Here is a 15,874-nt window from a genome sequence, read left to right on the forward strand (position 1 = left end):
AGCTGCGCGCAAATCACAATGCTCATTGTTGCCGCGGCCCACCCTTGCCGACGTCGGCGGCGACGGTTCTCCAGACTCGCGCGCATGTGCCGACAAAGGGGTTGAGGTCGCTTACCGGTCTCGCCTCCGCCCCCGGTTATAGCCTCGCCGACTCGCGGCTCTCGCTCCTTCGATATCCCGCATACCTACCTAGCCACCTACCTATGTTATACCCGTCAACCCTTCTCCTCTCCCCCACCCCCCCCGTGGCTCTCACCTCTCTCTCTCTTTCTCTCTCCCTCTCTCACCTTGCGCGGCTTCTTCTTATGCACGTAATATACCTGTAACTATACCAACACATCAGCAACGGTAGCCCCGTGAACGCGGTTCGGTTCGCCTGGCTTTCCTCGCGGGTTAGATGGAAAGGGGGATGTGGATGGTGATGCTCGTTCGCCGGGGCGAGCACCCTCCTCCCCCGTAGAGTCCTTGCTTTCGCGGGGGAGGACGCGGGGCTCAGACAAGAATGGCGCCGGTGCGCATCCCTTTCATGTCCTCCGCAAACCGTTCCACCACTCCTCCTCCTACGCCCCCTCGCCCCTTAACCATCCCTGCCTCCACTCGCGGCGTCGGCGGATGGTCTCTTTGTCGTCGAAACACCGCGCGAGCGGCGCCCTTCTTACCCCCCCACCCCGTGTTATACCCACGACGTGTGTTCGCGTGTGCGGATGTTGTTTTATCCCGTGCGTATAATGCAGATTATATACATATATGTATATGAATATGTGCGGACGAGCAGCGACTGCGGAATTGAAATAACAATAATGATTATCGTTGCGGTTATATATTATTACTATATCACATAATCGTGATAACAAAGATAACGTAACACTGTAGTAAAACAGATATGATAAGCCTGTGTATATACGAGTAAAAAATTATTCATGCAACATGTAATGTGTAGGTGTAAATGCGTGCAGATTATTATATGATGATGATCCGGCATGGGTCCAGTTAGTTCACTGCAGGCTGTTATATATACATACAGATAAACTGATGAGAGAAAAACGCGTAAATTTATTTAAGATCTTTGACAACGCTAAACATTCTTACCATTCGTTAATTAGCCCACGACTAATTAATTTCAGAATTGCGCTTAGAAGATTATTTATCGAATTCGTTGTCTATCTTCTTGTAATATAGGCAGGTGCTGCCCGATCGTCCCGGGAGGAACATATTACATGGCTCTCGAGTTAATAATTTTGCAGGTGAACCGTGTTATCGCCGCCGGTTAGTTGAGCTGAGATGATGCGAGCTGACCGAGAACTTCAAAGCATACGCGCCGCGGTTTCAACCCGCGAAGCTAAACTGTCAGATAAAATCGTTGACTTTATTGAAATGCTCGTGAAGAAGAGAACTCATTGAGCTGCGTGAGAAGGCGAGACAATATGCAGTCGCTGTGTATACTTTATACATATACACATATGTACGTACATATATACGTATATACATAATATGTATATTGTAACTGTAATAGTTGCTCTCTGTGAAGGCGAAAGCTCGAGGCAATTAGGCGATTTAACGTAAGCTTACGAAATATTGAACCGTTGTCGACATATATAACCAGCTTCCTTTTCCTTTGCTCGGTTCTGAAACAGGATTCGCGATATAATGTTACAATATGCAGTATAATAATTTTACGACCTTCGGTCGAGAATTATCTGCATGCCTCTGGTTTTCACTTTCTGTTTTTAGTTTCTGCACATTATTTGTTCGTTGCAGAATACGGGGAAATAATGACCATCGAATTTACTACCTTTTCGGAAAAATGAAAAACTTGCATAGTTTTCTTCTCGTTCAAATTACTATAGCTTTCTGTTAAAGTTACTGGAAAAATGCTCCGATTTACTGGATCGACGTTACAATTAACGACGAAGAAAAGTTGTATGCTACAAAAAATGCGGTAACGTGAGCAAAATTTAAAAAAATAATCGCACTGGTCCCAAAAGTATTAAGAGCAACAGTCATTTCTTTCCACGTATATTCGCGTGGGAGTAAAATCATGCTCTTCTGAACCTTGTCCGGTATTCCTTTCCTACAGTCAATGCCTTATCTTCCTCGATACGTTATGTAGCTGTACCAATGTTTGCTTTCAGATTTAGGTATAAAGTACGTCTGGTATCTAAACAGATATATTACCGGGAAATAAGTATATCGGTCAACGGATCAACAAGATACCTATCTGAACGTTCCCGACTAGCAAAGTACAATACGGATATTATAAACGAAACAACGGAAACTGTAACGAGAGAATCAAATATTTTCATCCATTATACAGATAGAATTTTACAGCTCCACAGCAGCAAACAATTATACATCATGCGAATAATCATACGAGATTGTCCAGGTCTAAAAAAAAAAAAAATTGATGATCGACAAATCGTCGAAACGGGTATTAAAAAATATTAAATAATTTACTTATATTTATTATTTTTGTCTTGCAGTTTAGGGTTTATATCAAGCTCGCAGAAAAAAAAACAAAAAAAAGAAAAACGGGATTAGTACGGTAGATTCGCGCGAGGGCTGACCGAAGAATGGTTTCACTACTGCGACGGGATATTCGCTAGTTAAGATAGGTATTCGAAAAAGCTGAGGTTGAAAGCTGCACCTTGTGCGAGAGACTGCGGGTTACAGAAGGATCTGAGGTTCGTTGTATAAAGGCGAGTGATATATATATATCACACTATATATTCCACTCTACATATATATATAGAGTGGAATAGAAGCAAAATAAACAGGTTGATAGTAGTGGCGGCATTGTTGGGTCGGGCCGTGCTGCAGTGGAAAAAGATCGCCGCGGAAGGTGCGGGAGGAACAAGTAACGTGGGCCGGGTTTCGGGATCGAATGACGAGTGTTTTCCCGAGGCGTTATAAATCCGCACCCCGAATTACATGGCTTAGCTAGACAAACAGCTTGTCTACTGCATGGCGATACGCTGGAAGGTCTGAGATCCGGGCGGCGGGTATCCATCCGTCTTCTCAGACAATGAGATGGCCCCTGGTTGTAGAAATAGATACACTTCATCCGCCTCTCTACCGCCTCCCGCCTCTCGCCTCTCGCCACGAGCTTTCTATTTACAAGCTCCACAATAGTCAATGGCGAAGCGCGCAGCCTCGGGTTGGTTCATCCTCCTCCTCCTCCTCTTCTTCTCATTCTTCTTCCTCGGCTTCCTCATCATCATCATCATCATCATCATCATCACGAGCTTCTTCCTCGGAGTTAGCCAGCAGCTCGCATACCGCCCCAAACAAATGACGCCTCTGCCGTAGCACGTGTTTGACTTTGTTCCGAGAACCGGGACTTCTGCTGGTCTGTCAATCTCCCCGGCAGCCTAGCGAGGGAGAGGAAATTTACTCCTTGTTTTAACCCTCCCGTCGCATCTTCTCTCTTTGTTTTTCTTCCTCTTTTTCAACTCACCGTTTTTTATCTACTCTCGAGAATTCTTCTTACAAATGAATATGTAGACCGAGGAGAAACGTTCTCTGCCTAACTACACGAACTCCGTCAATGGGCCGCTCGCATACGGTTTGTTTGACGAACTTTGTTCAACGTCGTCCTCCTTGTTTTGTACCCTCTTCGGACTTTTTTCGCACACTCGTAACATCCCGATCCGCGATCGTCTATCTCTTCGCACAGCGAAACTCTTACATACCTATCTAGTGTAATCGCTAGCCAGTCTTCCTTGTCTTTTCCTTTTTCTTTATCTTCTCATCTACTCCTCTTGCACCCTTCTATATTGTACTATACCTAATTAGGATAAGTTTTTCGGAATGCGCACCTCGATCTCGAAAATTGTTAAAATAAAAACCTCACAGCTTGATTCAGCGTACAGATGCACAGGTGTGAAAATACTTTATTCTCTGGCCCGGAAACATGCATTTTTTAATAGCGGACCGCACGTTTTCATGGCGAACCTGCGTTATTCCTGCGCCCTCAGCGAACCGCTGGAATACCCTCGAAAACTTTTGCTCGACCTTGACATCACTTATTATAGCTTTACTCTCTCCATGTTAACTAGGTTGCAGATACGTGATAGCCGGATAGGCATAAAAATCAAGTGAATTTCTTCACAGTATAGTATGTAGTTTCAGAGAAATTATATAAGAGGACCAGATTATCACTTTTTAAAAACTGGCTGCGCCCAAAAGTTTTACCAAGTTTGATATTTTAAGATAGTCGTTAATTTACGCATATTACATACAGAAGTTGGGTATTTCATTGCGGTCATTAAAATGTGATGAATTTTCGACTACGACTACCGCTCGCGATATCGAAATCGATCGATTCGAATCCTTTCGTAAACCACGATGCAATTGGCAGCTGCACGTGAACACTGGTTACAACTGTTCTTCCAGAGAGAGAGATTGAGAGAGAGAGAGAGAGAGAGAGAGAGAGGGAGGGAGAGAGACGTACGGTGCAAGTACGCTGCACCATGTCGAAGTGTCCGGGATAATAGAAATCAACACTGTACGTACTGGTATGATACCTATACACTTGCGGTGGTATCGGCTGACGATATAATGAGTGGCAAACTAGTCGAAGCGATTGGGTTTCGAACCCGTATTGAAGAGGTGCAGTGCCGTTCGTACGTTACAGACTTACACGAAAGCCGCGTGAGTGTGTGCAGCAGGGTAATGGATCCGAACGGTGAAATTTCAGCCTCGCGGTAATAATACGTGATCGGTGCCCAGATAGGTAAACGTACGTACAGAAGTGCAGCGTAATATACAAGAAGTTGTCCGTGGTCACGTTATGGGAGTATAAGAGTACGTTATAGCTTGCAGGCTCAACACGATGAGCTGCGTTTCAGGTCGCGTTGGAACTTTCGTCTATACTGTACGTACAGTATAAATTAGAGTGGACCTTGTTTAAGGTCTTGACGAATTTTTTTCACTCCACCCCCAAGAAGCAACTTTCGAACAATTCAAAAACAAGTGCCTAATTTTTACAGATTTTTACCACAACTCTCAAAACAGTCCGCATTGTGATCGAAGATTCTTATGAAAATAACGCAGGAAAAAGTTTTTTTTCTCACTATATATTTTATTGTAAAAGTAATAATGTTCCAAAAAATTTGTTTTAGTGGGCCTTAGTCTTACTGTCTGAAGAAAAATTTTCATCATCGTACCAGCCAATATGGACGATTTGCATTTATTCTAAATGAACAATTCAGATTTCTAGGTCATGCAATCGTCTAGATTGGCTGGTACGATGATGAGAATTTTTTTTCATATAGTACCACTAACTCCTACTAAAACCTCGCAGTTACAGATTGTTCGAATCATTGTTACTTTTACAATAAAATATGCATTGAGAAAAAAAGTTTTTCCCATGTTATTGCAACAAGAAACTCCGACGACAAAGCGGACTATCCAAGAGTCGAGGTAAGAATCTAAAAAAATTAGTCAATTGTTTATAAATTATTTGAAGCTGATTTTGGGGCTTGGGCGTAAAAAAATTCGGACCGCCTTAATATATAGTACGTGTATACGAGTATGTATGTATACATATATATATATATATATAAGAAGCGCAATATGCGTATGTGAAATTATTATTCTATTCTGGTTTGGCGTACGGCGATCCGCAGACAATGAGTGTCGGTGTTACAAGTCGTTTCTGCATTCGGCTCGGATCTCAGCAATGATCTCGGTTTCCCTCTCGATGCCAGTGCACGTCCCGCGGCAGCACGTGGAGGCGGCGGAGGCGAGAGATTTATGCCGCACGGCGTTTCGGTCCCGCAGCATCAGAAGCAGAAGCATTCGGGACGTTTTGCTCCCGCTGGTCACGGACGCCGTGTTATGTCCGCCGCGACGTCGACGACGAGGAGCATCACGACTGCAGCGAAGACGACGCGACGGTTGTGAATGAACATTGGCTCGCGGCGCTTCCGGCGGCCGAGCCTCCCCCCCCCCCCTTGCCCCCATTACCCCCATTACCCCCTTAACCCTCTTTCCTATTTACTCTTTCCTCTTCCCAACGCGGTGCGTCGCCCTCTCGTCCTCAGCTTCGCTTTTCATGAATGAGTCCCCGTTCCGATTACCGAAGCTAAGCGGACAGCTTGTGCGAGACGTATACCCGAGAAACTGGCGGAGAGATGCATCGCGTCGCTGAATTTAGACCATCGCGGTGGGAAGGGAAAGGGAAGGAACGGGAAGGGAAGGGAAGGGAAGGGAAGGAGGACTATCCCTCTATCTCTCTCTTTCCCCTCACCGACACCTACGTGTCCAACACCTCGCAGCTTCTGCACCGCTGCGACGACGGAGAATCTACTCGAAGTTATAAGCTCAGGATTCCTCGGCCGCCGCTGCGCGCGTTGCTTCCATTATTAATATTGCCGTCCTCGCGGTCCGCGGGTCGCCGGCTAAAAACTCATTCTTTCCCTTCCTCCGCCTCCGCCTCACCCTCCTCCGCCATCCAAATTCATCTTCGCGCTCTTGCAGGCCTCACTTTGGAATTATAAATAGGTGTGCGGTTCCGTCAACCTCTGCTCCACGGTGCGCCGCGATGCTCTGTAACTGCACGAGCTTTTGTTGCAGCTATCTCTGTTGCAATAATTATACGCGCGGTGTTTCCTCGATTACTCACGTACAATTGTCACGTCGTCCGTATCGCTCCAGGAGTCGTAGAACCAATCGCCTGCGGACGATTCGTTCTACAACGATTAATTGTGCAACGATAGATAAATGAAAAAGATAGATAGATGGACGGATACGTAGATAGATACGGATACGCGTGACACGAGCGAGAGAGCGCGAAGATCGCGCGATATGGGAGCAGAGCAATATAGCTCTAATTCTCGCGCGCGTTTATCGTCGTCTTATGAATGAAACGGCTCTCCTCGTCGGCATGGCAGCAGCGAGCCAATTGCATGACGCTGGGGAATAATGGCTACTCTGTAATAATCCGGTAACATTTGCGCGTAAGTACTTATGCGTCTGAGCACAAGACGTATCTGGTTTACGAAATCTGCGGCATCGCAAAAGTGCGAAATACGTTATTACACGACAAGGAAAATTGAAGGGTGCAACAGCCATGCAGCGTGGGTGCAAAAGCTGCGGGTTCGCAAGCTCGCACCACCGTGCTTATAATTATCTTCTCTCGAGTCGGAGCTTCGCACATACGTACCTACTTATATAGCCCTCCATACGTATTCCGCTGAACGTCTCGCAGGCGCGACGAGGCGGGAAGAAAGGAAGGAAGGAAGGAAGAATGAAAGAGAGAAATAAAGAAAGCGATAAATAAGGAAAGAAAACGTATAATATACGTCAAAGGCGGAAGAATTTATACACAAATAAAACGAGAGGAATAACAAACCGAGGCACCGCGAAGTCAGCTCGTGTGTATCTCCGTTTGATCGAGACACTGCAGCACCGTGTATATAATATAATACAAGCTTGTTATATTACAGTGCTACTAGTGTTGCAGCAGCGATGAGGGGTCACGGAGACAAGCCGCTATCTACGGAAAATATACAAACTACGATGCACGAGACTGCAGCGACGATTGTACATACATACATATACTCGCACGATGTGATTATTGTCACCGTTTTTAAACAACGTGGGATATTGATGCGCGGAATCAGTCGCCAGCACTAGTCTTACACCTAAGATACAGTCTCTCAACAAAGTGGTACGAGAGACAGAGGAAAAAAAAAGTCGATTTCACGTTACGATGATTCGAATATTTTGAAATTGTTACATGTATCATCATACGCTGTAACATTACGACGATTCTCGTATAATAATATACTCGTCAAGAGAATTAATAACGGACGAACCAGCTGCGGTACCATTTTCAAAATCAATATTATTTTTGCCTTATTACGGCGGCGATGGGCGCATATGGGATACGTATCAGGAAGTCAGTCAATCGCGTGTGACGGAGAGTTAGACGAGTTAATCGTGTGCGGAAGCACAACAAACAGGGAGATAATAAACGGCGGCTCTGTCCCTCCGTATACGGTTACGATAATAATGCTCCTCCTCCTTCTCTTCTTCCTTCGTCACGGGTATCGATGCAGCTTGCAGCCTGCAGCGAGTGCAGTGCCGGTGCAGCAGGCCGGCCAAAGGCCGCGGGAACGACACGGAGCTTTTTCCGACTAAAAATAGGTCAGGATAGTGCGGTTAAGACGGTGCGGCCTCACCAGATACCCGCCGCACCTTCCTGCGCTCCTCTCGCCTCGTCATCCCGTATGCATGATGTGGACCCGCTCTCTCCTCTCTCCTCTCTCCTCTCCCCCCTCTCCTCTTCTTCGCGGACGCTCTGCAGCCTCGTCGTTCATTTGTGTTTCGGAATATAAGCGCGCGCGTCCGCAACTCTATATAGCCGCGCTTTGCTATTCCGGCGAAAATGGAGAAGAAGAAAGACGACGAGGGGGAGAAAGTTGGCTCGCTGTGCATCCTCTCGATTCCCAATGTGCAGCAAGATTTTGACGGGTGCTCGAGAAACTTTCTTTTTCTTATTTTTATACGCCGAACGTCGTTACAACACCTGATTCCACGACCGGAATAAACTATATATACAAACTTATATCGTACGAATATACTTGTATAATATATTAGCACAGATATCGTTTTATTTATTTATTTATTTTTTTTTTCTCTTATTACAGAATCGAATTGTCGGTGGAAATTACAGGCACGTATGCGTATAAAATATTCACGGATATCCTGTGATTTATACGGAAAAAATATGTTTCCAGTATATTATAGACACACGTAAAAATTTCTGCCTCACAATAATTGTGCGATTCGGGGAAATTGTTCTCTGTTGTGATAGGATTCATTTATCCTGGAGCCGCGAGCCCACGATTTGCTTTTCATTCTAATTAAGGTGCCGGTGCCGTGAATTCGACGCGTCTAAAAGAGACCGGCGGAAGGTCGTTCAAACCCTGAACTTCGCCTATTCAGTCTAATTTAGCCAGCATCACACGTTTGAAACTGCGGCGTGTCGCGTGTATAGATGTAGATACGCACCGGAAGCTTTCAGCGACTTTTTTTTTTTCCTCGAGCTTCGTTCTCTGCTAGAAGTTTCTTTTCGCAGTGTTCGTCCAACGATCAGATCTACATATTTCTCACCGTGCGCGAGTCTATCTGCGTGCACGTCTACAAGTGTGGTAAATCAGCCCGCCGATCAAATCGAATATAGAGGAAACGCGAATATGAGATGAACTGAAAGCCAATTTGTTTTTTTTTTTATTTTTTGTTTTTTTTTTTACAAAAAACGCGGAGGTCTGCATAATGCGAAGCTCGTAGGATTACAGAATTAATTCATAATTCCGCAATTTACGATTGGTCCGCGTGCCGGAAAATATATGAAACACGGTACGGTATAAGGTAAATAAAAAATCCCGCGGTATTATGCGTATAAAAAATTATCGTACGCGGTAGACGTACGCCTACGTAATTTATAATGCGAAATTGATCCTTGAAAAAATCCTGAAGTGCGTAGGTATAGGAAAGATATACGTATGCACGTACCGATCAAGAGCGAAATAGTTTGGAAATCGGAATCTGCATTACTTCAGGTTCCCGCATTCGCGTGCAGCCGTCATAAATTACGCGTGTATGTATGTACAACCTTCACGTTATTGAGATCCGTCGATATGCATGTAAAGTGTAGGCACACAGGTCTACATAATCGCGATTTCGCGAGCTCCATTTCCCGGGGGCGGATATAAATTAATATATCCTCGTCTGATAAAATTCAGTTTTATCTTTCTCTTCTTCTTCCTATTTCGATTCGGAGGCAACGATTCGCTGCAAACCCATACGTTTACGATGCGACTCGTCCTCGTACGGACACGTTTACACCTTAATAACTCGGAACAAAAAAAAAAAAAAAAAAAGAACCGGGCTATAACCGAGACAGCTGGGGGAACCAAACTGATCGGGAAACCTGCAACCCCCGAACAAGCTCTGCAACTACTTGATTTCTAAGCGGAAAAAGAATGTGGCCGTGAGGGAGAAGAGAGAAGGAGAAGAGAGGAGAGGAGAGGAGAAGAGAAGAGAGGGCTGCTTTCGTTGGCAGCGCCGCGGAAGGGGGTTGAGGTTGCGGTGACAGGAACGGGCTGTCGCAATGATTAATGGGCTGGAGCATTAACAGGCTATTGACAAACACGTTTCTCATCCCCCCGGCGTCGGCTCCGTCCACCCTCAGCGGGTGGGGTGGTCACCCATCCACCCCTCCGCCCCCAAGACCTCTTCGTCTCTTGGTCTCGTCGAGCCGCGCCACTGGAGCTATATAATCCGAAACTGAATGGGAAGAAAGCCCGGAAAGAAAGGAGAAGGAGCGGCGGGGTTGGCTTTTCTTAAACGCCTCCCGCAGGTTCGCCCGGCTCGCCCGGCTCGCATACACACCCCGACACCCCTGCACCCGTGGCCAAGAGCTAGAAGGCGATGAAAGAGACGCGGGCGAAGCAAAGAACCAAAAGCGAAGCAAAAACGCGCCCCGAACGATCCAGGAGTCGAGATTATAGATTTTCCCCCGGTTATCTGGAACGCTCACCTCGACTTTCGATAAGATTCACGCCGTCTCTTCTCCTCCTCCTCCTCCTCCTCCTCATCCTCCTAGACTTCTTCTCACGTCGCCACCCTGGATATCCTTAACTCTCGTCAAAGATCTTCCTGGTACACATTATCATGCAAAACGTCCCGCCGTCGCTCGAACCTCGATCGCGAAAACACCGTCCACCTTCCCATTCGGAGGGAGATCGTTCATCGCCTTCAACGTCGCGCACCGAGGTGTAGAATATTTTCCGCACTATGCCGAAGGCGCGAGGAGTGCGAGTCAACCTAAGACGCGGCCGAGATTGATCTGGGATATCCGACTCGTTCGATGGGGAGACCTAGAACCAGGAGTTGAAAGCCGAGCGCGAAATTTTTGCGGAATTCAATTATTTACGCCATGGCTCGTTCCTCGAATCGTATCCAATTGACCGAATCAGCTTTTCGATCTTTCGCTCCGAATCTTTTCATTTATTCCCATATTCGTCACTGTCGCAGTAGCTCATTGGGCAAGCGAGAGGCGAGAAGTAATTTCGCACGTTTCCAACTCGTCCGGAAGCGTAGCAACGCTCGGAAAATATTCATCTTCGTTTAACAACCTGCAGGTCTGTGACTGCAGACTCGCCACGATAACCGGTTTTTGGTTGATTAACAGCGTAAGTATAATAAACTGTTGGGGATAACGTCTCGCGTTTATTCCGACGACGTTCTTCGTTTGACCGCGAAGATACGCAGCTGACTTGTGATAAAAAATTATCAGCTTTGACTACAAGATTCAATATGTCTTTTCTGACATGTTTAAATAAGTTCTCATCCGTGGTTCGTAAAGCGGTCCGAATCTGATTTCGAAATCTGCCGTTCGTATCCAGAAAACGAAAATGACTAAAGACCGATCGGTATAAGTTGAAATGGTACAAGGAATATTGTCTCGTTTCGGTAGGTATATGATACGATCTATTTCAGCTGGTTTCGTTGTGGTAATTTCGAGTAGAAGAGAGATGCCGACTTCTGGTGTGACGATTTGTCACGCGTGTGTTTTGTGTCAGCCGGTAGTCGGCAGGTCTATCTGTCAGTCATCCCTCGAGCATCGTTCGAAAGTCGCGTAGGTTTACGTACAACAAGAAGCGGAGCTTGCACGAGCTTGCAGCAGCGACGACGTCTACGAGCTTGACTAGTTTTTCTATAAACTCTCCGGCGTTGGGCCGCTTTAACAGTTTGTTTATTCTTTTTTCCTTCTCCATTTTCTTTTTCACCGGTCAAGAAAACCGTAAAGAGCTTACGCGAAGCGTCCAGTATACCCAAAAGTGCGGACCGTACGAGCTGTTCGAGAAAAAAGGAACTCTGCCCAGCCAAGAGGGCCACAGATGAGCGAGCAGCCGGCGAGCAGATGCTTAAAATATATATTCGAACCGGGGCGAAGGTGTTTTTCGGATTTCACTCTCCGCGTTTAAATAAAGAACAACTAACTCCGGCGTTAATTGTTGTCGACACGGAAGTCATCGATAACCGCGGCCATGTTGCCCGCATTGACGCCGGAGATTCTTCGAAAGGTTGTCGAAATGAGTGCGTAAATACGATCTTGTGCTAAATTATCACTGCGCTGCAGGGAGACTCGTAAACTCTGTTTCGCGAATCGCACACACGCAAGCATTGAACGCGAAATTGCCAGAGTCTCGTCTCGTTAAATGAATTTTTTGCTGTTTCTCTATTTTTTATTCTTATTTATTTGTTAATTTTTTTTTTTTTTTTCTTTTTATCCTCATCTTTGTCACTTACCGTGAATATATAAACGAAGGTAGGTGTAGCGCTGCAAAACGATTTACTGCCGAACGACGAGGCGTCCTTCTATTTTCTCTGTTTTCACGGCCCAGCGTACTCCGCACAGCATGCACGCTGTATTCATGGATCCTCGACTCATCGGGTTCTTCTGGCTTTGCCCTCGTCTCGAGGCGAGTAGATATCGGGTTGCATCCGAAGTAACATTTCTAGATTATACTACCGCCGGTTACTGCGGCAACGGCACAGCAGCAACAGCAGCAGCAAGCTGAGCCGGTTTTCGATACAATTTATGGTGGCAGCCGATTGAATTATGAACCGATAACGTCTGTCTAATTACGCCGGTAGCAGCGTCGCCGAAGCGTGTCACCGCTGGTCATTTCCACTGGCTCTACGTGTGGGCAGCAGCCCGCGGTTACTGACCAGGTGAAGAGAAACACGGGCAAGGTGTGCAACGATCTCGAATAAATGTAGGTGTCGTCTATTCGCCCGATGCCCCCGTACTCGCATGCATTTTAACTACTGTATTATAACAGATCAGCTATGCGGCAAGTTAAACGTGGGACGTCGACCGGCCAACCTTCTTGCGTAAACGGCGTACCTGCGTTAAAAGATTAGAATCTTCTCTCGATGCATTATTTATACTCAAATGGAATTTCCCATCCGTTGATTGGATTTAGTTTACACGTTTCTTTCACTTTATACGATCAATGTAGAAATACACGCTGCGTTATCACATATATATTCACTCGAGTCCGAGATCTTGTATTGTGTTAAAAGCATCTTTTAAACAAACGATGGTAATTTATTAAAAACAATGGCTGGTGTCAGGTATGTTGTATAGTCTCGGATTGTCGTACGGTAGGATCGAATTATTTCGAATTATACATTCGTCGACTCTGTTTGGCACGCTTCTTTGAATAATCTGAATTCAATATAATATCACATGCGTTAAAAGTGCGGTGAAAAAAGCAATCATCGTCACGGATCAAACAGCGATGTGTAAATATTTATACATCATAGAGACGCGTAATTATCGGTATGAAATACATGATGTAAATCTTGTTTGAAATTATCGGCAATACATCGCAACAGTCCTGAGCTTCGCAGGATTCAGAATATACGAAAGAGAGAGCTTTTCGGTCTGTACGACGTGACGTCAAGAGGTATATACATATAGTGTATAGAAACACATGGGTGGGCCACGTGTGCATGGGGAAAATCTCTTTTATCGATATAGATGCAAGGTGGTTAAGAACGTGTGCGTGAAGGTAGAAAGGATTTATCTATAAAGCCGAATCCGCGATAATATTAATAAAAATCGCGGGACGAGCAGAGTCTCAATTCCCGCATAAATAATAATAATAATAAAAAACAAAAAAAAAAAACAACATCCCCTCCTCTACGCGTGTATACACGAACCGCTGCGGTTCAAAAGAGAGAAAGAGAGTTCCGGGGTCCAGTTTTTCGATTCATTTTTATTTATCGAATATTTTTTCTCCACCGCCCACACACGTCTACGTGTAATCCACTTTGGGATTTCGCATTGAATCCCAAGTTCGCAGGTTATAACGTAGAGAGAGAGCCGTACGATACGATGCGTGGTAACGAACCGCTAGATGCACCGCCTCTCTCCTTTTATACACCGTATAATGCGAGCGGAATCGTGCCTCCAACCCCACGCCCGATTTCAACCCCCAAGTGACCGGCATCGAGTGTCGACCACTGCCCGCTCAGAGCAGCCTCGACGACCATCGAATCCGAGGTACAAAGTCATTCCCGCGGCTGCGAGTGCCTGCATGTGCACCACGTGTGTGCACTCTCGAGTCAAACGTCATACGCCTTGCAGACAGGTATTTCGTTCAACTAGCAGGTGGGCAGGGGGAGCGGGGCGGATGCCGGAGCTTCGAGGCAATCGGTCGCGTTCGCTTCCTTGCGGGGGTCAAAGGGTGGTGGAAGAGGGGGATGGAAAAATAGAGCAGAAGGACGCGGAGGCGGCGGTTCAACTCGTTCTCTCCATTCATATCGCGGGATGAAAAGGCCGCGCGCCGAACAGACGTCGTGAAAAGAGAAGAGAATTATTATGATTATTATTATTAACGTTTCTATAGGAATGATTTTCCCTTTTCCATCTGTCTTCAACTTTCGGTACATACACCCACACCGATGTATATACATATAACCCAAACTTTCCTCCCTCGCCATTATCTCTGCAGACTTTCTGCGTGTTCTCGTATTATACATACACACACACACACACATGTATATCTTCGTCTACTTCTCTGTACGTATACGTATTAATATATGTATGGCGTTGTGCAGCCGACGGATATGGTATGTATACATGTATGTATTATACGTGTAAAGGCTACCGGATCTCCCGGATTTTCACAGAAACCGGGACGTGCCCGACGACTACGACGACCACCAAGACGATCCTCACCGCCACACGTATCCCCGAGCATGGGGTGCACGTATGTGTATGCACGTGCGTGCCGTCACCCCCGAAAATTAACATTCAATCAATGAGACTTAATTTCAAGACGCATTGTTCGGTCGTCGACAAAGGTGTACCGTCATTATTTTTGCTGCTCAAGGTTTACGGAGAACAAAGAAATCGCTACTCGTTTTAACGCTTTACCGAGAGGTTCGACGTTTTTCGAATAACGGGTATTATAATATTATAACCCGATGATTCTCATATCTCGATTTCATTGCCATCCGCAAATGTGTGTACCTACATATATATTAGGATGGTTCTTATTTGGGTTACGTCGCAATTTCCTCGCACTAATTCCCAAAAAGTAATTATGTTGTATGGAAAAAAATCAGGCTAAATTCGAAAAATTTTCAAATAACCTTAACACGCTCCACCGAGGATTCGAATTTTACCTGGAAAAATGCATGCATTTGAAATCCAAAATTTTTTGGATTTAGCCTGAGTTTTTTCTATACGACATAATTACGTTTCGGGGGTGAGAGCGATGAAATTCCTACATAACCCAAATTCTTGATCTTTGTTAATTGTTGTCAAAACTTTCGACATAAATTCTCAGCCTCTTCCTCTTGTCCACCATTGTCGGAGCAATTTCTTACACTTTAGCTGACTTGTTACTGCATATATATAAATATACATACTATATATTATATACGTGTCATTGTAACGTGTAGAAGGATTAATACTTATTATACACAGCGTCGAAAATGAATGTATGCAACAAACAAAAAGCAGCCCGTCGACACAACGAGAGTGTTGTTTGCCTCTTTTAACACGTGTCGCGTTCCGCACACGCGGCACGCGCGTCTTTACAACTGCACTAGCTTTCGCGTATAAGCGGCGAAATTCCTCCTCGGTAAAAATTCGTACCTTTACAATAGAATAACACACACGGCCGTACTCGTGCAGGAATATTACGGTAATTTTTTCTTCTCCCTCTATTGAAAACATGTGGTCCGTATACTAGCGGGCTGCAAGGGGCTGAAAAAGAGGGTGAAACAGGGAAAAGAGGAGGTGTAGGGTCGTCGACGACGGCCGATCACCCTCAAAAAC

The 15,874-nt window shown here is 45.5% G+C and overlaps 1 protein-coding gene across 1 annotated transcript in view; it reads right to left on the reverse strand.

The window, feature by feature from the left end:
• The window catches only part of LOC124306891 (transcription factor Sox-5), a 133,452-nt gene that overhangs the window by 51,185 nt on the left and 66,393 nt on the right, over nucleotides 1-15,874 (reverse strand). The gene's annotated exons all lie outside the window — the stretch shown is intronic.

The sequence above is a fragment of the Neodiprion virginianus genome, chromosome 6 (assembly GCF_021901495.1).
Source record: "Neodiprion virginianus isolate iyNeoVirg1 chromosome 6, iyNeoVirg1.1, whole genome shotgun sequence".
NCBI lineage: Eukaryota > Metazoa > Arthropoda > Insecta > Hymenoptera > Diprionidae > Neodiprion > Neodiprion virginianus.